The sequence below is a fragment of the Halichoerus grypus genome, chromosome 1 (assembly GCF_964656455.1).
Source record: "Halichoerus grypus chromosome 1, mHalGry1.hap1.1, whole genome shotgun sequence".
Taxonomy (NCBI): domain Eukaryota; kingdom Metazoa; phylum Chordata; class Mammalia; order Carnivora; family Phocidae; genus Halichoerus; species Halichoerus grypus.
This window is the reverse complement of record NC_135712.1, coordinates 2,491,407-2,513,436: the sequence shown is the minus strand read 5'-3', so window position 1 is coordinate 2,513,436 and position 22,030 is coordinate 2,491,407. Positions and strand designations below refer to the sequence as shown.

The following is a 22,030-nucleotide window of genomic DNA, read 5'->3' as shown; positions in this document are numbered from 1 at the left end:
TCTTGGGGATGATCCAGGGACTCAGCACACACCAAATGCCCCTTCCCAACACACGCGTGGTTGCGTGTTTAATTTTTTTTTAACCTCATCAGACATTCTGCTGTATTACTTCTTGTTTCAAGTTTGTAGGTGTATTTGCCACTCTCTTTGCATTTTATTGTTTTGCATCTCTGGTTTTCCATGTGAGAGCACTTTTCCTGCTCGAAGCCTGCGTGTGTTAGAGATTCCTTCAGCTTGATTCTGCTGCTGGAAAACCCTTCCCATTTCTGTTTGTCTGAAAGGCTGTTTGGCTTTTCAGAGGCATATTGCTGGTTGGAGACTTCTCGGGTGGCAGGGGGGCCCTTCTAGCACGTTGAAGATCTATGCACGGGCCTTTGCCATCCTTTGTATGCTAAGAAACCATTGCCAGGCTCTCTCTTCTGTGAAGGTAATCTGTCTTTTCTGTGGCTGCTCTTAAGATCAAAATTAAAACCCTTTGTGCTTCAAAGGACACCATCAAGAAAGTAAAAAGATAAAACCCATGAAATAGGAGAAAATATTTTCAAGTCACATACCTGACAAGGGACTTGCATCCCTCTCACGAGTCCGGGACTGGGCTCTTGGCTTTGTTGAACACTGGGAAGGGGTGAGGAGGAGGAGGGCCCTGCTGCCCCTGCAGCGTGGGCTCCGGCAGTGCCCCGAGACAGCCTTCCCCTGCGCCACGGCCCCCACGCCCCCCCGTCCCCATGCAGAGCAGCACCCCATCTGCCCCCCATGCTGGAGCATCAGCCGCTGGTCTGGAGACTTCTCAGGCACCTCCTGGCCTCCAGAGCTGCTTCTGCCTCAGCCCCAGCTCAGTGTCAGGAGAAAGGGGACTTCGGGTGGTGAGCTACTTAGGACAGGACGTCAGTGGTGTTCCTGACCTCACCAAATAAATCGGGAAGAGATCGTTAATTGAGAAGAAGGGCCTTGAGTGTTTCAAGGTGTCTCGGCACGAGGCGTATCTTCGGCGCTGGCTTGTCTTTTTGCTAATTAGCTGCAGGCTCGCCGTTCTCGGTTCACGTGGGCAGCGCACGATCCCAGCGTTCTTCTAAAATAGCAGACGGGCTTCTAATGAGATGCTTCCCTGACAGTGACTGATCCGAGACTGGAAAGAGAAAGGTAAGCGCTTTTGTTCTTTTCAAGAGCTGGCTTTAAGTCAGCTGCGTGGTAGTCAGGCCCATTCTGGTGACGTAGGTCCTGCCTTAGATTTACTTACAGCTCGGAGCTTCTCAGACCAGATAGACCATTTAAGTCCATTGGAGAGGTGCACTTGGGATTAGTGGAAAATTGAATTAAAAATCCAAGGTTTCAAAAAAAATTACAAGGTTTCACCCCCGACTTTTAGCCATGATGGGGAGACACGGACTGGATTTCACATCCTGCCTGAAGTAGCAGGAAAGCAAACAGGTGTGCAAGGCTGTAGGTTCCAGAGGCTGCACAGCAGGGCATGGGACAGTTTGTCCCTGTGAGGGGAGCCCCTGGCCTCCCAAACTATTGCCCACAGTGTCCAGCTGAGCACAGGGAGAAGGAGCCCAGGACCAGCTGGAGACACTCTGGCACCAAGGGGTTCCACCGAGGCTAGAATTTGTGGGGAAACAGTGGAGATGAGGAGATTGTGTAGAGACAGGGCTCTAGAGAGCTCAGGAGGGGGTCCTCCTGGTCGTTGGGTGAGCGCTGATCTGTGCATATGTGTGCAAATATCACCAAGATGAGAGGAGAAAGCGCTGGAGAGGAGTAGGTTCTGGTCATTCACCCAGGGCTGGGAATGAAGTTTGTGTTCTCACCCGACCTCACAGTTCAAAGGGCGTGGGGTAGAGTCCTCAGAAGGTCATTGCCTTAGCCCTGGATGCGGCCTGCTCAGGACTCAGCTGACAAAGCTTATGGCAAGCCTTGAAGCATCAGACTGATTCTAAGTAATTTAACTACGTCCCCGAGTAAAGCCTCACCAGAAGGACTGCAGCAAAACAGCCTCCAACAACATGAAGTTCACAATGTCTGGAGCCAGTCAAAAATCACTTGCCCTACAAATAAGTGGGACAATATAACCCAAAAGAGGAGAGAAATCAACAACGAGAAACAGATCTGGGTGGAACCGCATCTGTCCAGACAGTAGGATGAGCAGGCGAGGATGTTAAAATGTCAATTATAAATACACTCCATGTGTTCAGTGACACAGAGAAAATGTGAACCAGGAGAAAGCAGAAGGTATGGAAAAGACCCAGTGAGTCTTCTAGAAAATGCACTAGATGGGGTTCAGACTAGGTCAGACTTTGTAGAGACAAGATCAGTATTCATGAAGAGATAGCCCTAGAAGCTTCCTACAACAAAACCTGGAAAACAGTGGGGATAAAAAAAGGAACAGAGTGTGGGTGGGACCATATCAGGTGGAATAGCATATGAAATTGAATTCAGAGAAAGAGGTGTGTGTGTGGTGGGAAGTATTTGAAGAAAATAGTTAGAATTTTCCCGAATCTGATGAAAGCTCATTTCTAAGAAGCTCGACAAACCCCAAGCAGAAGAAACGGGAAGAAAACTACACCAGTGCACATTTTAATCAACTTTCTGGAAATTTTAAAAGCAGAAAAATCTTAGAAACAGCCAGAGGCAAAACCCTACTATGCACAGAGGAACAAAGATGGAATTCATGGCGCACTTTCTGTCAGAAACTATGTAATCCCGATGATGGAGGAGCATCTTCCAAATACTGAGAGGAGGAAATCTTCAAGCTACGGTTCTAAAGACAACAGAATATCTATCCAAAGTGGAGGCAAAATAAAGACTTTTCAGAGTTCAAAAGCTGAAAGAATGTATCTCTGGCGTACTCTCTTTAGGGACTGTGAAGGGGCTCCTTCAGGGAGGAGCCAGAAATTTGGATCTGAAGGAATGGAGAGCAGCAGAAGTGCAGGCAAGTAGAAAAGACCTTTGTCCCCTTGTGTTAAAAAAAAAAAACAAAACCAAAAAACAGATGATTTACTGTTTAAAGATAATAATGACATCTTGTAGTTTGCAATGTAAGTGGAAATAAAAGGTCTGCAACAATGTAGCACAAAGTCTAGGAGGAACAAAATGGAAACTGTTATAAAGTTCTTAAAATGAACAGGAAGCGTTAAAATATTGGAAAGTAGACAGGGATGTAGTGAAGGTGTGTTGTAAACCCTAGCACAGCCACTAAGAAACAGCAGGGAGGTCTAGTAACAAGCTGTGGTAGAAATAAAATAGAATCATTAAAAAAATCATGAGGCCAGAAGAAGATAGAAAAAAGAAAAAATGCAGTAAAGAAATTCAGATAGGACAAATAGAGAGATGATGGATTTAAACCCAGCCATACTGACAATCCCATCAAATACGGATGGCCTGAAAATTCCAAATAAAAGACATTTTGTCAGAGATTGTCAGATCAAAAAGATTAAAGTGCTATCCACATTAAATATAAAGACAGTTTATTTTTTTCATTTTTTAAAAAGATTTTACTTATTTATTTGAGAGAGAGCACATGCACGAGCACAAGTGGGGGTGGGGGAGGGGCAGAGGGAGAGGGAGAAGCAGACCCTGCTGAGCAGGGAGCCCAACGTGGGACTTGATCCCACGACCCTGAGGTCACGACCTGAGCCAAAATCAAGAGCTGGATGCTTAACTGACTGAGCCACCCAGGACCCCCAAAAGACCCAGTTTAAAGGAAAAGGTTGGAAAGAGCTGTACTGCACAAATGCAAATCCGAAGATGGGTGAGTCAGATAAGTTAGATTTCAGGACCAGAAGTATTTCCAGGAGTAAGAATGATATGTTATCCTGGTAAAGGCAGTCAGCTCATCAAGAAAACATAACATGTTGAATAGGTATGCACTTAATAACAGCCTCAAAATAAAAGTAGCACAAAATGATATACTTGAAAGGAGACCTACAGATGCAGTCATAGTTGGGGACTTCAGCACTCCTGTCTCAGTACTGATAGGACAAGTAGACATAACATCAGTAAAGATGTAGGAGACTCGGACCGCGCTATCACCCAGCTCGGCCTGCTTGGGTTTATAGACTAGTAGCCCACGCGGCGGCGGCTGCAGGACTCGCGTGCGGAACGTTCCCCGAGACAGACCACGTTCTGGACAATAAAACAAGTCTCAGAACATGGAAAAGGACTCAACCATGCAAAGTATGGTCTCTGACCAACAGAGAATTAACTAGAAATCAGTGATTGAAAGGAATCTGGAAAAATCCCCAAACATTTGGAAACAAAATAAGCATACTTCTCAATAGCCACTGGTTCAAAGAGGAAATCACAAAGGAAACTAGACACCATTTTGAACTTAGTGGAAGTCAACACATAATGTGTCACAATTTGTGGAATGCAGGTAAACCAGTGCTTAGAGAGATTTATAGCATTAAATGATCATACTAGAACATAAAACTTCTCAAATCAATGATTTCAACTTCAACCTTAAAAAAAAGCAAACTAAAGAAAGAGATAACAAAGAGCAGAAATCAATGAAATAGAAAACAAACAATAGGAAAAAAACCCCAAAAGTTGGTTCTTTGAAAGGATCATTAAAATTGATAAACCCCTAGTTAGACTGATCAGGAAAGAGAGAAAGAGAAGAAAGAGAAGAGAACCACCAAAATCAGAAACGAGAGATGAGAAATCACTACATATCCCATAGGTGTTAAAATGATGGCAAAGGAATATTCTGAAAAACTTTGGGGAAATTTTAGAACATGGATGAAATGGACAAATTCCTGAAAAGATACAAATCACTAAAACTTACTCAAGTCAAAATAGGTAACCTGAATAACCTTGTATCTATTGAAAAATTGAATTTATATACAAAAGTCTTTCAACAGAGAAAATGCTTGGTCCAGATGACTTCATTGATGAATTCTATCAGACATTTAAGGAAGAAATAATACTAATTCTGCACAAGGTCCCCCAGTCATTGGAAGAGGATGGTTGAGTACTTCTCAACCCACTTCATGAGGCCAGCATTGCCCTGATATAAAACCAGGCAAAGATTGTAGACCAGTATCCCTCATGAGCAAAATCCTTCATGAATTAGAACATCTTAACAAGTCAAATCCAACAACGTGTAAAATGGACACTGCATCATAACCAAGGGGGATTTACCCCAGGAATGCAAGATTGGTTTAACATTTAAAATCAATCACTGTAGGGGCGCCTGAGTGGTTCAGTCGTTGGGCGTCTGCCTTCGGCTCAGGTCATGGTCCCAGGGTCCTGGGATTGAGCCCCACATCGGGCTCCCTGCTCAGCGAGAAGCCTGCTTCTCCCTCTGCCTGCCGTTCCCCCTGCTTGTGTTCCCTCTCTCGCTGTCTCTCTCTCTGTCAAATAAATAATAAAAATTTTAAAAAAATCAATCACTGTAATTCACTGTATTAACAGACAAAAAAGAAAAACCATATAACTATCCTAATGCAAAAAAAAAAAAAAAAAAAAAGCCCTTGACAAACTTTAATACTCATTTATGCTAAAAAACCCACAAGCTCTCAGCAGTCTAGTAGTAGGCACCTGAGTCTGATAAAGGGCATCCGTGCAAACCTACAGCTAGCGCCGTACTTAATGCTGGGGAACCAAGGGCTTTCCTTCTCATATCGGGAGCAAGGCAAGCATGCCTCACCACTTCTGCTCAACATTATGCTAGAAAAGTGGCAAGAAAAATAGCAAGAAAAATAAATAAAGGATGTACAGAATGGAAAAGAAGTAAAATTGTCTTTATTCATAGGTGGCATGATGGTTTATATGGAAAATCCTAAAAAATCTATTAAAAAGCTACTAGAATAGGTGGATTTAGTGAATTTACAGGGTACAAGGTCAATCTAACAAAATTAATTTTATTTCTGTATACTAGCATTGAACAATTAAAAGCTATAATAAAACACCATTTATAAGAGCTTCAAAAATATGAAATTCTTATGGATAAATATAAGCAAAAAGTATGCTGAGAAATTAAAGACTAAATGGGAAGACCTATAGTCTATTATTGGCCAGAAGGCCCAATGTTACTGAAATGTTAATTCTACCAAAATTGATCTGTAGATTCAGTGCAATCACGATCAAAATCCTGGCAAGGGTTTTTGTAGAAATTTACAAACTTATTCCAAAATTTACACAGAAATCCAATGACCTAGAACCACCAGGATGATTTTAAGAGACAAAAGATTACCTGATTTTGAGACTTTCTCCACTGCTATAGCAATATAGACATTGTGGAACTGGCAAAAGGTATACATGAAGATCAACGGGACAGAACAGATTTCAGAAGCAAACCCACACGTTTATGGTCCATTGATTCCCAACGGAAGTGCCAACGTGATTCAATGGGGAAAGGAGCCAGGACTCTTGGACCCCTGTGTATATATATACACATATATATATGTGTTTGTTGTTCAAAAGCAACGAACCTTCGCCCTCCTTCATCCCCTATGGAAAAATTAAAAATGGATCACAGACCTGAATGTGAAAGCTGAAGCTGTAAGATCAACAGGAGAAGAAATGCGGTGTACACACAGAGTGGAGTGTTATTCAGCCTTAGAGACGACGTTCGGACCCACGTTACGGCCCGGATGAACCTTGACGATGTCGTGCTCAGGGACGGGAACCAGACACAGGAGGATGAAGCCTGCGTGAGTCCACTTAGACGCGGGCCCGGGGACGACCAGAGCCACAGGTCCCGGGAGCAGTGGGAGCCAGCGCTGGGGGCGGACGGGTCAGTGTTTCCTGGGGACAGAGTTCCTGGATGTGGACGCTGGGGATGGTGGCACACAGTGTGGACATACTGAATACCACTGACCTGGACACTTAGAAATGGTTAAGATGGGAAATTTCTGTATGTTTTGCCACAGTTTAAAACAAACTGAAACAAGAGCCACATTTAGCCAGCGAGCCTGGGCTTCTGCTTTGTGGACGCCCGCTGGCGCGGTGCCAGAGAGGGGGCTGCGCCCATGGGGTCGGCAGTGGTGGCTGCGGGTGGGGTTCTGGTGTGGGGGCGATGGGGGGCCTCTGCCTCCAGAGGGCTGGAGGCCAGAGGCCGCCCTGCTTCACATCCCGGAGGCGGCCACCTTCAGCTATCCCCGCGCCTGCAGGGGACGGGGAAACCTGTGACCTCCGGGTCTCTCTGGGTTTGTTCATCTCCGAGCCATCTGTTGCGCCTCCTTATCAGGCAGTGGGGAGGGAGGAACGGCACTTGAAAGGGCCCCAAATAGGCCGTATCCCTGGTTTTGCCTGAGTCGGTGGCATCTTCGTGCACAGCTCTCAGCTTCCCTGGGGTGCGCTCCGTTTGATTTGGAGCTAACGGCACGTGCTCTGGCCAGCGTGGGGTTTCCAGTCCTCCGTAAGCAGTCGTGTTCGTGCCTCTCGCTTTCAGACTTCATGTTGGAGCCGTAAGGACGATTGTCCCACCAGCCCTGCTGCCCCGTGCCTCAGTGAGTCAGATGGAGGTGCGGGGACGTGCGTGCACGTGTGTGTGTGCGCGCACACGCGTGGTGATTCTGTTCCCTGTGATAGCGCTGGACTGGGTCCACACCGGGATCTGGCGCTGGCTCGTGCCGGCAGGCATGGGCGCCCAGCCACGAGCGCACCCCGCCTGTCCAGCCTCGACGGCACTGAGGGAAGCACGGGAGGCCCAGCCAGGCCTTACTGCATCGTCGGCTGATTTTCTTGAGGAGGTAGATACTTTAAAGGTTTCCTGTGGCCAAAAGGGTATTTATTATAACCAGTCCCTGTTTGTCCAAAATCCAGTGATTTGGGTAATCTGATAAAGTGCTTTCCCCTTCTGTTCTTTCCCGGGCGGGATGAACTGAGTTAGAAACGGGGCCACGCTGGGCGCCTGGGTGGTTCAGTTGGTTGGGCGACTGCCTTCGGCTCAGGTCATGATCCTGCAGTCCCTGGATCGAGTCCCGCATCGGGCTCCCTGCTCGGCAGGGAGTCTGTTTCTCCCTCTGACCCTCCCCCCTCTCTCTCGTTCTCTCTCTCTCAAATAAGTAAATAAAATCTTTAAAAAAAAAAAAAAAAAAAGAAACGGGGCCACGCTGAAAGCCACGCACGGTCCAGGGCCTTCTGTGGGGGCCCAGTAGCTGCTGACACCCGCAGAGCCGCACCTGGACTTGGTTAGCAGACCTGGAAGGCCAGGGGTCTGTCCGTCAGGAGACGGAGCGGTGGCCATCCAGCTTTGGCAGCCAGGGCTGGACGGGTGACCTGGAGGCCAGTGTGCGTGTTTGCCGTGAGGAGAGCCCATGTTTGCATGGGGCGGTCTGCTGCTGTGGGCCTCCCCCCCCCCCCCACGAAGCCCAGTGATAACCAGCGGCGTTGGGGGACAGCACCCAATCCGGTGGGTGCTGGTTCTCCTGGGCCTGAGGGTAGAGCCTGTGCCTCGGTGTGGCCTCCAGGGACCCGGGCCTCTCTCCCATCCTTCCGTGTCCCAACTCCCAGCACTCAGGGACCTTCCTCTCAGGTTCCCTCCTGCGCCCACGCTCATTCTTGGGGTCTTCCACCACTGGGTGACGAGTGACAGGTTCCTTTTCTGTCGGTCGAGCCGGGAGCACAGGGCCTCCGCCTGCCCGGGCTTCTTTGGGCCTGGGAGTCGGCTGTCTTTGCGAGAACTTTCTGCAGAGAGGCCCGGACATTGTGGGCAGGAAGTTTAACCTCCTGAGTGGTAATTGCAACAAACAGTGTGCTGATAGCTACCATTTGGTAAAAACAAACAACTCTTAGGGTTTGAGTGGGGTTGTGGAGCCTCAGACTTGGAGTCCCTCATGGCTTGTGTAAAACACAGGCACCGCTTTAGTTTTCAAACTGAAGTTACTTTGTTTACGGTCTCCTTAGGGTCAAGTGTTTCATTATGAGCCCTTGTTTGCTAAGCGGGGATGTAGATGTGATCCCCTCGCTAACCACCCGCTACTCTGAGCAGCTCATCTCCAGCGTTCTGAATCAACAGAAGGTCACCTGCTTTTCCTCACTGTTGGTGAGTTCATAACACTGCTTGGGGTCTCGACTGTGAAACTGTTGCAAGCTACCGGTTGTCTGCAAAAGGAAATCAAGCCATTCCGTGGCCTCCAGTGGAGCTCTTGGTGCCTTTCCTTTGATTACGGTCTGGCCACGGTGGCTCAATGCTCAAGCCGGAGAGGTTCTCTCCCTCCTCAGGGCTCCGGCCAGGGGTGCTGGCCCCCCGCGTGCCGCCGAGAGCCTTTGGATCCGTGAAGCATGTTGCATCATGCATGGCAGGCACGTGTCCCTGACGATGGCTTGTTTCTGGGGGAGAGTGGCCACGGGTCACTGGCCATCAGCCAGACCTCTCCCAGCAAGATGGAATTTGGGGAGGGTGGAGATGGAAATCACTTTGATCTCCCTTATTTCTGGGGTCGGGGACTGCAAAGTAACACTTGAGGCTGGCAGAAAGAAGGGGAGGAAGAATGGCAGGTTGGGAGCATTGTGCTTTCCAGGCCTGGTAATAGCTATGGGACCCTTCCCAGATCTGATTTATAACCAAGCATCCAGTAAGATTAAATCAACATTCACAAACCAAACGACTTTTAGGTGTGTGTGTGTGTGTGTGTGTGTGTATATATACAGTGGACCACTTTTTTTTAAGTTTCAGAGGTAGAGGTCCGTGATTCATCAGTTGCATGTAACACCCAGTGCTCATTCCATCACGTGCCCTCCTTGATGCCCGTCACCCGGTTACCCCATCCCCCCACCCACCTCCCCTCCAGCAACCCTCAGTTTGTTCCCTAGAGTTAGTCTCTTATGGTTTGCCTCCCTCTCTGATTTCATCTTATTTTATTTTCCCTTCCATCCCCCCAGTTCTTCTGTTTAAGTTCCACATATAGCAAAGGCATAGCAAAACCCAACACAACAGAGATGATGTGTGACAGTGACCACCCCCACAAAGCTGATAGTCCTCAACACGGAAATAAAGCGAATCGTTCGTTTATGACCTGACCGGCACCTCTCGAAAGATGTCGAAATACCTAATAAACACATGAAAACAGGTGTGCACCTTGATGAGTCATCAGAGAACTGAGAATTAAAACGCACCGATGTGGAGTCTGTGCGGAGCCAGGGTTGACGAGGGCGTGCAGCCGCGGGGCGCTGGTCCGTCGTGGAATGTGACGTGCACCCCAAGGAGGGCAAAGGGCCTCACCGAGCACTCAAACCCGCTGTGGCCCACGTGTCCTGTGGACCTCAACCCAGGCCGTAATGCGGGGAGGCGCCTTCCTAGCCAAGATCGCAGAGGGCAGGGGGAGGGATTGCTCTCCAAGAAAGCAGGGGAGGTAGAAGGCCAGGGCACCTGCGGCTCCAGGTGCCTGGAGCTCTCGGGGTAGCTCCCACTGCTGTGGGAGGAGGAATTCTTGACCCTGCAGGTGGTATGAGGGGGCCAAGCAAAGGGCTCAGACTTTGACTGGCCAAGTTGTGTCTAGAGAAGGCAGATATCCTACAAGGTGAGCTTTTTCCTTGAAAAAACAAATCTTATCAGTGCTCAGGGTAATTGGTTAGACTGTTGTTACCACCGTAGAGACAAAAGGTTAGAACTTAATAAGCAAGCAAGGTAATTTTTTTAACATTTAATTATAATTTATTTAATAATTAATTATAATTAATATTTAATTAATAATAATAATTAAATTACTATTTAATTATAAAAGTAATGCATGCTTGTGAAAATTGAACACAGAACCAAATGTAATACATAATCAAGATTTCATTCTTTATTCCACTGCAAGTCCCAGTCTTTCCTGGCTGTGGTTGATCCTTCCAGAACTTGTAAAAATACACGTAAAAACATACATACACGCGCAGAGTTTTCGAAAACACATTTATATGTGTTTATAATATATATCTGCACCAATGACTGTGACTTGGCCTGGAAGTTTTTTTACGACGCACAGCTCTGCTTCATTCCGAGGACTTCCTTCTGCATGCGTGTTCTGGAGCATGCGTGTTCTGGAGCATGCGTGTTCTGGAGCACGCGTGTGTATACGTACGTGCACACGCACCCACACACCGTAGGGAATGTCTGCATTACTGTTTCAGAGCACAGCTACCAGTTACCGGTTCATTAGAACCAGCGCACGCTCTCCAGCCTGGCAGTGTGCGTGCGTGGCCCCGGCGGGCTTGCGCTATGCTCGTTGCTGTGCTGTGCGGCTAGCCGGGGTCCGGTGAGCGCCGTGGAGGCGGTGTCCGTGGAGGGTGACGAGGGGCCTCGGGGCTCTGCAGCGTTGAAGCCCCGCCAGGCTCCTGGAGCGTGGGCTTTGCCTCCTCAGCTTTGGCCCGGGCTCTCCCTTTCTGCCCACGTGCGGCTGGTGCTGTGCGTAAGTGGCTTTGGAGCTGAGAGATCATCACCTTGCAGGGAAGACGGAATGAGTATGTAGGATATTTCAGACTGACTCTTACTTTATTGTTTTTGTCAGGAAGTGAGGTTGAATTTTGTTAAATTACCAGCCTAGCATTCTTGTTAAAGAGATATAAAGAATTTTATTGATTTCCCAATATCAAACCATCCTTGCGTTCATGGACCAGACCCCACTTGGTCATGATGTTTTGTCTTGTTAACATGCTATTAGATTTAGTTTGCTAATAATTTTTTTTTACCAATTTTTGTATTCATATTCATAAGCAAAGAGCAGTGGTTCTTGAACTTTTGTTCTCTTTACTCTCTTAAAATTATTGAGGCCTGCAGAGAGCTTTGTGTGTGTCTGTGCGAGTCCTATGTCTTGTGGGTCTCAGCTGGGGGTGATTGCCTCTGTCACCGCCAAGGGGACATTTGGCAACTTCAGGAGATGTTTTTGGTTAACACAGCTGGTGGTGCAGGGTGTCATTCTTGGTAAGCAGTGCGCGGGCAGGGACGCTGGTGGACAGCCTGCCATGCACAGGACAGCTTCTGGTCCAAAATCTCAGCAGTATCCTGGTCAAGAAATCCTACTGTCCATGTAGACTATTTTAGAAATTAATCCTGAGAACATTTAAAAATATTTATTTAATCATCCATTTAAAATAGAAGCAATAAACTTATTACATGTTAACATAAATAATCTTTTTTATAAAGAAAAACTACATTTTCCACAGCTGAACCCAGGGAGTGAGGAGAGTGGCACAGTTTTATAGTTTTACGAGTCTCTTTCATGTCTGGCAACAGAGGAAGCAGCCAGAATCAGCTGCTCCTGAATTCAGTCTGTGTTGTTTGGTTGAAGTACATAAAGACAGCCCTGCCTCATCAAGACATACTGGGAAAACAGGGGACTTCTGTGTCCCCTGCTAGGGGCTCGGGGACCCCAGGCTCCTTGCATCACACATGGGAGCCATCGATGTAGACAGGCTTCCTTCTTCTGTGTTCCTTCTTCCATGTGCGTTCAGTGCCATGCTGTCTTCATAAACGGCATCTGGACTTTTTCTTTAAATTTCTTTAAATTGTATGAAGATAACCTGTTCTTAGAGGATTGGTAGAATTAACTTGCAAAATCATCTGAGTTTGGCATCTTTCATTACAAGTAACTGACAGATACCTTTTCATTCTATAAAAATAGGTCTGCTTTGGGGTGCTTGGGTGGCTCAGTGGGTTAAGTGTCTGACTCTTGGTTTCGGCTCAGGTCATGATCTCAGGGTCGTGCGATCGAGTGCGCTTCGGGCTCTGTGCTTAGCGGGGAGTCTGCTTGGGATTCTCTATCTCTCTCTACCCCTCCTGCTTGCGTGCTCTCTCTCTCTCACATAAATAAATAGATCTTTAAAAAAATAGGTCTGCTTGGGGCGCCTGGGTGGCTCATTCGGTTAAGCATCTGCCTTCATCTGGGTTCATGGTCCCAGGGTCCTGGGATCAAGCCCCGCATCGGGCTCCCTGCTCAGCAGGAGGCCTGTTTCTCCCTCTCCCACTCCCCCTGCTTGTGTTCCTGCTCTCGCTATCTCTCTCTCTGTCAAATAAATAAATAAAATCTTAAAAAAAAAAATTAGGTCTACTTAGTTTCTTTTTTGTAGTCCCTTTCTTTGTAAATTTTTTCCTTCTAGAAAATATCCATTTCAGTTAGGCTTTCAAATTTGTTTGCACAGACATGTGCAATTATTTCCACGATTTAAAAAAAAAAGTTTTCTTTTGATGGTTATTCCATTTTTTTATTTTGTGTATTTTTGTTCTACTTTTTCTTCATTATTTTTTATTGCTATGGGTGACTTAACTGTTTTATTGATTTTTTTTCAAGTTTAGCTATTAATTAGAATTTTTTAAACTCACTGTTTGTTTTTACTTTTATTAATTCCTTCCTGACTTTGTAATTCTCTTTTAGCTTTTCGAGTTGGAAGCTTGATTCTATTATTTTCATGCTTTCATTTCTAAAGACTTAAATACCTAATGTGATAACATTTCTTCTAAGCACGGCTTCAGTTTCATTGTGCTTTTTAGAAATCGTGTACTTTTGGTTTCTATATCCCCGGAGAGGACTGTCTAAGAGGAGGATGGATGGTCACCTCTCAGGGGAAAGGCCCTGTTTTTGGATCTTGTTATTAGTTGCTAGCAAACATTGTCTGCACTCCAAATACGATTTGGAACTTGTTGATTCTTTCTTTGTTGCTTAATACGTGAATGTCCCACGGGCAGGTGAAAAGAGGTGTGGCTTTCCTCACCAGCGACAGGATTAGTGCCAGAGCCTTAGACCCACCTCCTGAGCCTCCCTGCTTACCGTCCTCTTGACCGCTGTTCTTCCTCGGGTTGGAAGAGACAGATCCGCATGTCCCATTATTAGCGTGCTGTGAGTTGTTCTTTAACATCCCCCGTGACTTCTGCTTTATGAAAAGTGCTGTGGGTTATTTGGTGCACAGAGGTGAAACTGTTCTGTCTTCTTTAAGAATTTGAGTTCCTAGCATCATAAACATTCCTGCTTTGTCTCATTTCATTTCACCGGGTCTGACCGTCTACTGTCCAATACTAAGATTTTGAATCCTCCTTTTACATTTTGCATTTTCCCAGTACACGTTTATTATTTTCAGCCCTGCTAAGTTGCTTTGGGGGAGGTATCTCTCTTATATGTAGCGGAGTTTGATTTTATTTTGTGAGCCAGTGTGAAAACAGTTGGCTTTCAGCAGGTGGTCTCTGCCTGTCCCCACGTGTCTGCATCGGGGCTTTGTTACTTTGGTTGTATTTGGAGAGGGACAGATAAGATGTGTGCCCGTGCACAAAACACACATCCTTTTGTATGTGGTCCTTGTTTTTAGCCTTTCTGGTTGTTTTGTTTGGTTGTGTTTTTGTCTTTGGTGGTGTTGACCTTTGGGAAGGTGCGCTTCGCCTAATCCCAGCCTATCCGTGTGTCCTTCCTGGTGGCTCGGGCACGGCCCCCGCCTGTCTCTCCAGGGCCGCTTGCCTCAAGCCCATTTTACCACCTTGCTTCGTTACTGTGGCCTTGTGTGGGTGTTTGAGCATCATGTCTGTGGCCTTGAGTTTCTGTCTTCCTGTGACTCAGTGTTTGGGCTCGTCTTTTGCCTCACATCTCACAGCTGCCGGCCTCACCTGCTGCTTGTCCTTGTTGTGATCGCTGAGACGCGGGGACTCCCTGCATCACCGCTGCCATCATCCTCATCCTCGCCCCTCGTTTTACTGCCTTCTCTTGAGCTGATGTCTGTTAGCTCATCTACCCGCTGTGCCCTTGTGGTGGTGTCCTCACAGCATCGGCATGTGGGTTGGCCTCGCTCAGGCTCGTCGGTGTCCCTACTTTCTTCCTAAATAGCGTGAAGACCTTAGAACCAGGACTTGGATTCTGCAGTGTCTTCAAACCCTCGTTTCCTGGGCACGCAGCACCGAGGCGTGTGCACCCGTACGCTCTCCCCGGGTCCTCCCCACGGTTCTGGACGCGGGCTCCGGGCGCCACCTGCAAACAAGGGTCCTGGAGCCTGGAGAAGGGCCTTGGAGCAAACTGCAGGCCGGCTTGTTGCTTTGTGTGCGTGTCGCTTGCCGGCCCCGCCTCTCCCAGGATGCAGGCCACACGTGTTTTTTCTGTTACACGGCTGTGACCACAGACGGCCTGATGGGCGCGGGTTAAGTCCACGCCAGTAGCTTTCGCCACGTTCCCCCACCAGCACCCCCGAGCAGGGGGACCCTTCCGCCAGCGGGCAGGTGCGCCGTGGATGGCTCGGTGCTCGTGTGTGTGCATCTTCCCGCATGAGCGCAGGACTCTGGGCTGAGCTGCCGGTCCGCTCCCCGCAGGGATACTAAGAACTTGACGAGGCATTGGACTTGAACATGGCAATGAACAAATTTAGAACACTTCAGTTATTCAGTGCCTTTGACAAGTTGTTCTCAGTGGTAACAAAACACTAACAAAACACATCAAAAGGTTGTCCTTTTGATGATCAGTAATTAGCTCCCTGCCGCTGATTCTCAGAGCTAAGTTTTCCTAGGAAGGTGTTCATTACTATGTCACGAGAGTGTTGGGATGGGCCAGGCCTGGACTTGGGACGAGCGTGGTAGGGGACGCGCCGCAGGGACAGGGAGATCGTGGCTCACCAGCAGAAGGGGTGGTGCCACGAGCTCTTCTTGCTGATTTCTCTGGACCTTGATGCTGTTTTGTAAAGGTTTACAAGAGGACATAGGCTTCTTTATTTGGGCTAAATTCTGTCGAATGAAGATTTTCCCTTTTGTAGATTAAACTCCTTCATCCCGTGATGTCAGCAGAAGGAGAGGGACCCTCAGGTGAGGAGGGAGGCTTTGGCTCTTGGTTCCAGTAAGACGTCCAGTAAGCGCTGGGGTGTCCTCTCTGCTGTGTGACTCAATGCTGCACGTGCTAGGGACACAGCACAGCTAGCAATGCGTGCTGGATTTTTCAGAAGTCCAATTGCATATAAAGAACTGTGCCCGTTGAGGCTTTGAAAACCCAAACAACTTTGAAGTGAAGACAGACTTTGCTGGAAAGTTTCCGTTGATCCCTGGGTTTGGAGCTGCGGTGTCCAGTGTGGTTTGTGGGCGAAGGGTGGGGACTCGCCCCCAGGAAGTGTCCCCAGGAGGTCAGGCCTCCAGGTGGCCGGGGAGAGGGCAGGCTGCCCTACCCTGCCATCAGGTAGCGTGGATCTCATTGGACAATCTCCTGACTTTGGCGGAGGGCCTGCCACTTGCCAGGTGCCCCTCTGTGGAGGGCACAGACACACGTGACGGCTGCGTTCCAGGGGGTAGTAGGGAGGCGATGGTCGGGAACAAAATTTCCATGATCTTCCCGGGGCAGAGAGAACCTGGTGGATTACAGGGGACAGGCGTGGAGGTCAGGAGAAGGTGATGGGGCTCGGTTGCAGTGCTGGGCGGGGGGCAGCCAGACTTGCTGTGGTTTGAGTGCGTGCATGTGCACGCATGTGTGACTGGGCATGTGTGGGAGGGACGTGTGTGCTGTGCATGGTGCACACGTTTGTGTTTGCAAAGAATCAGGACCATGCATCTCTGGTCTCCTGGACATTATGACCGGGGGGGGGGGGCGTGTGTGTGTGTGTGTGACACACACGTGTGTGTGTGTTTGGAAGAAATCAGGATCATGCATCTCGGGGCTCCTGGGGGTTCCCCTGGCTGCAGGGAAGGCGGAGGGGCAGGAGTGCGGGGGCCACAGTGAGCGTGCCGCCACCAGACCGCATAGCACAGCGTCGTCGAGAGGTTCTAGCCGCCGGTGGAGGGACGGCTGAGGCCGGGTCCGATGCACATCCGGCGATGGGAAGACGGGGAGGAGGAGGTACGGGAGGCCAAGGTGTGGAGGATCCCGGTGGGTGGCGGGTAGTGTGTGAGCCCGGTGGCCACACGGCTATGTTTCCAGGGCAGACGTGAGTGGCCGTGCTGGCCGGCCCAGATTCACTTGCCCACAGGGTGCCGCCATGGCCAACGGGGTGTTTAGGCTTAGCCTCTCCACAACGTGGGGCGGACAGCCGCAGTCCAGGACAAGGCACGGGGCGATAGGCACAGGTAGTTGGCATGTGTCCCTGCAGGCTGGGGCCAGTTGGACAGCATGTGGCCTGTGGCCAAAGGCAGGAGGCTGCGCTAGAGCCCCCTTCTCTGTGGACAGATGGACACGGGTGGCCCCAGCTTCAGAGGTGCCCGCAGGACTTCACAGGTGTCCTGAGCTCCGGGGGGGTCCGGGGGGAAGTGAGCTGCCACGCCCACTTCTTGTGGGTCCTGGAGGTATGCACGGCACGCGTGCCACGCACACCCACGGCACCGTGCCACGCACACCCGCACCCACAGCACGCGTGCCACACACACCCACGGCACACGTGCCACGCACACCCACGGCTCTGTGCCACGCACACCCACAGCACCGTGCCACGCACACCCGCACCCACGGCACGCGTGCCACGCACACCCATGGCACACGTGCCACGCACACCCACGGCTCCATGCCACGCACACCCCCAGCACCGTGCCACGCACACTCCCATACACATCACACATGCACACACACACCACACACAAAGCTTTCTTTAGAAACAAAGATCTGAAACAATTTGGCGAATGTTTCATCTCCGTGGTAGGTGCACGGGTGCGTGAGATGTTGGTTTTTGTGTTTGACTTTCCAAATAAAAAATAGACGTCTGTGCCACAAGGGGCGTGGTAAGGCATCACTGAGGGCTCCGTCCCAGGGGCAGAGCCCTCCGTGTGGTGGAAGGGCTGCTGGGGGCTCTGTGGCCAGCAAAGCTTGGGTGAGGCGGCTTCTCGTGTGACTAGCGGGGGGGGTGCGGCCCTTGGGGGGGCTGAGCGTGGAGGAGCCTGTCCCTTGTCAGGTACTCTGAGCTGGGCCCTGCTTGGGGAGGGAGCCCCCGCTCGGCCTCCCAACGTGCAGGAGAGTGTGTTCCTGAGAGAGCCGGCTGCCCCTGCCCGGCGGCATTGGGCTGGCACGAGGAGCAACGGGGCCAGGAGAGCAGGGGTGCTTCGAGGAGGAATGGGGCACACCGTCCCTTGGGGCCATGCTGGGTGCAGCCTCCAGGCTGTCCGTGAACAGAAGCTCCCCTCCGGGACCTGTTACAGTGCGGACCTCATCCTCATGCCATAAGGACGAGACCTGGGATTGGGTGCATCTCCGTGTTCGTGAACCGGGGTGGGGGGCTACGCAGCTCAGGATAGTTTTCGCTGACAAAGGACACCTGTGCTGCAGGGTTCTACGTCTGTGAGGAGCAGGTTCGGTCTGCGTCCGAGGGCGCACAGGCCAGTTTCTCTCCCGTTGCCAGCAAGCCCGGGGCAGGCTCGGCAGCAGCTACCTGGACCACAGGGACCAGGCTCCCTCTGACCTCCTCCTCTGCCTGCAGCTTCTGTTCCCCTGACTACAGCTTGCTGATCTCAGGAGGGCTGCTTCCCCAGGCCCTTCCATCTGCATTCCAGGCAGGAAGGAGAAGGGCATGTCTGGGCCATTTCCTAGTGGCTTGTGTCTCCCAGGCCATACACTGCGGCCCTGGTCACAGGGGACTGGGTCCCTCCCTGCTTGGCCGGCGGTGGCCTGCCTGACAGGATGTCTGTCCTGTTGGTACAGAAGTGAAGGACAGTGGACTCTGGGTGGGCCGCCCACTCCGTCCCACCATGCAGCAGAGTAGCCCGTATTCCAGAACTTTGACCTGAGTTTGATGGAAGGAGTGTCCTGCCCCGTGTCCTTGGGTCTCCTCCTCACTGTGCCCCACACACATCGGTGGTTCTACCCGGGTAGACTTGCCTTTCTGTTTTTCAGCGTGGGGGGCTAGTCGGGTCCTGGCTTTCGGTCTCTGTGGAGATAAAAAGGAGAAAGGCCACAGCCTCCGTCTCCAGCAGGGCTCTTCCCCCGTCGCTCATGAGCTGGACGTGGGCAGCGGCTGCCCGAGGCCACACTGCTGTCTGTTTCTGCCTCCTGGTTACCCAGAGTTAAGTCACGGGTGAAAAGGACACCCCGGAGAGCCCGCCCCACTGCGGCTCCGACGGGGAGGGGCTGAGGGCCGAATAAAAGTCAGCACCTCCCGTGCACTCCATTGCTTTCAAGGGACTGCCTGGCTCGCCTGACCCAGGGGACCTCAGGTAAGCGCGGGCTGTGTCACTCCCCCTCCCGCAGAACTGATGGCCTTCCCTGCTGAGCAGGGGCCCCCGTGCACCGTGCAGCTGCTGGGCAAGCCTGGGCGTGGAGGGGCCCCCCCGTCTGCAAGTCCGCACCCTCCGTGTGTTCCTGGGACAGCAGGGCTGGGCTGGGTTACTCACCCAGGGAGCCCCCCACCTTTGCTCAGCCTGGAGGAGAGTCCTCGTGGCTGCAAGTCCCCCGTCTGCAAGTCCGCACCCTCCGTGTGTTCCTGGGACAGCAGGGCTGGGCTGGGTTACTCACCCAGGGAGCCCCCCACCTTTGCTCAGCCTGGAGGAGAGTCCTCGTGGCTCATCCGTCCTAACCCTGAGCTCCAAAGCAAAGGCGAAGCCTCTGGGTAAATAGCTCAAACTACGGCAGATGTCCCCACGGCCCAGGACCTGTTTGGACCTGTCTTAGGGCCGTCTCCAGGGCTCGGGACTCCGCACTGGAATCTGTCAGGCCACGGAGCAGAGTGCTCTCTGGGTCTGTACGTTCTCCCTGCTCAGGGGGCCAGAGGCTGTTGTCTGCCACAAATGTCACTTGAGTAACCTTTGGCAGAGCCAGACAGTCCAATGTCCGGCGCCACGGCCACACACGGCTGTTGAGCCCTTGGAAGGGAGCGGCTGAGTCAGGAGGCAGTGGGAGTTAGCGCCTAGGCCTCACGGACCTGCAGGAAACACAGTGTGAATGGCTCCTCCAAGCCTTTTTTTTTTTTAATAATTTATTGGAGAGGGAGAGGGGGCGGGAAGCACAGAGGCAGAGAGAGAGAGGGAGAAGCAGGCTCCGTGCTGAGCAGGGAGCCCGATGCGGGACTCGATCCCAGGACCCTGGCGTCAGGACCTGAGCTGAAGGCAGACGCTTAACCGCTGAGCCCCCCAGGCGCCCCCGCTCCTCGCCTCTTTAATATCATATGTTGAAAGGATGTATTTTGGCTACATTGGGTTAAATCAAATACATCATTAAATTAACCTCCCCTTTTGCTTTCGCTGTTTTAATGCAGCTACAAGAACGTGTAAATTACCTGCGCGGCTCACTCTTTCCCTCGGCCGGCCCGCCGTGCAGCGCTAGCTTGCGACACGCGTTCCCTCTTTGCTCCCTTCTTCAGCGCTTGTGAAAGCTGGAGAATTCTTACGTGCTCCCGATAGAGAGGGGCTGATGAGCTGTCAGTTCTGCTTTCCTTGGCTGGCAAACTGTTTCTTTAACTGACAGGTCAACACACGCAGGACAGGAGCCCGCGGCTCTGGGATGGGGGCAAAGGCACAATTTTACTGGGGATGCCTGAGGCTGGGCTCCGCTGTTGTCTGTCAGGGAACGGGCACCTGCACAGGGACCACATGTGCACGGGGACAGACGTGGACCAGTAAGTTCTTAGGCTGGGGGGTTGCTGCGAGGGAAGCACCCGGACATTTACGAGAGAAGAGTTGTCTGCAGTCTTCCTGGAGGTGAGTTTCTGCGAGCTGAAATCAACTGGGAACAGGTGGGTGTGTTTGGAGCCAGACCCGGGCTTGGCCAGCAGTCCCATGCGAGGCGGGGACAGGCGGACGGACAGCCCGGCCCGGGGTTCAGAGGCTTTGTCACAGGCCCCATTCCAGGCACAGGAGACAGGAGATAAAAACATTTGCTCATGAATTAAGTTGCCTGCTCCCTTCCATTGATTTGTCCATTTCACAATCGGACGTTCGGTGACTGTTGCCGCCGGTACCCGGAGGGGGAGTGGGAAGGGGGTGCAGAGCAGTGCAGGGTGTGGGCTGCCCGCTCAGGTCATTGGGAAGCCTGAGGTGGAGGCAGGAGAGCAGGGACCCGGGGGTGCAGCACGCGCCTGCCCTGGGACCCCCTCGATGGGGGAGCTGTTGGCCGTTGTGTGCGTCACCTGCCCCACGCACCGCCCAGCAACGCAGCGCCCGTGGCCCCCAGCTCCGGCTTCTTTACGCGGAGTGAGCACTACCAGCTCCAGGGGACTAGGAGCAGGGTCTGCAACACCCGTCTGTTCTTTCCCTCCCGACACTTGTCCCTCCCTCCCGTGATTTGATCACTAGCTCCTTGTATTTGCAAATGAGTCCAGAGGATTCAGCCTGATGCCAGCAGGAGTGACCACTGGGACCTCCCTGTTTTGCAGGGGTATTTCCTCAGCTCTGTTGTTGAGTGAAGCTGCTCAGCAACACCCGCAGCTCCCCAAACTGAGCCTGAGCACAAACAGCCCATTCTCCCCGAACTCGCTGCTGCTGGAGGGCAGCCTGCTGGGGCCACGGGAGGGGTTTCTGCTGCGTGCAGAAAGCGTCTGGGGCCTGTTAGAGAAGACCTGGGCGCCCAGGCATGCAGCTGGGGGCAGTTGAACGCCTCCCGAGGAAACCAAAGCAACAGAATGAGCTCAAACTACGGCAGATGTCCCCACGGCCCAGGACGGACTGAAGCCCCTGGGGAGGGCTGAGGCCGTGGCCGTGCTGCCGGGGCGTCCTGCTGGCGGGGAGGGCTAGACGGGGACGTGACAGCCAGCCCCTGCTGGGAACTGGGGGCCGGTGCTGGGTGTCCTGCTGCTGAGGGGAGCCAAGTGGGCAGGAAGGACACCACCTCTGGACCTTTCAGAACAAGCTGGGCGTTGGCTGGGCCTCTGTCCAAGTGCGCATCCCCAACATCGCAACACAGCAAGAGCCCCAAGCGGCGTCCTGTCCCTGGTCTAGACCGAACCTTCCGACGGCCATGGGGCCGCCGCATGGGGAGGGGAGAGCAGGCTCTGCAGAGCAGCGTGGCCCCCCAGTCAAGGTCAGGGTCCCGAGAGGGGTCTGAAAGCCGGCAGGACACAGTCTGCAACCAGAGCGGGACTTCTCTCCAGATGAAGCTTGTTTCCTGCAGCAGTTTGGAAAGACTCCGTAAAAGCGTGGCTGTTTCGGATGCACGAGCCTGGCGGAGCCTCAGCCGTGACACAGCCCTGGCTGCGGGGAGGGGCTGATGGATGGCACCTCGTTACCTGTCTGGTGGAGTAGGGGGTG

The 22,030-nt window shown here is 51.5% G+C and overlaps 1 protein-coding gene across 3 annotated transcripts in view; it reads left to right on the top strand.

Annotated features, from left to right (window-relative positions):
* The window catches only part of AGPAT3 (1-acylglycerol-3-phosphate O-acyltransferase 3), a 150,203-nt gene that overhangs the window by 79,682 nt on the left and 48,491 nt on the right, over window positions 1-22,030 (top strand). The window contains exon 1 of one of the 3 annotated variants that reach the window (XM_036098993.2): window positions 18,986-19,006. The exons of the other annotated variants lie outside the window; for them this stretch is intronic. The gene's annotated coding sequence lies outside the window, so the exon portion shown is untranslated. Of the gene's footprint in view, window positions 1-18,985; window positions 19,007-22,030 lie in introns of those variants that run through there. 3 annotated transcript variants of the gene reach the window in all.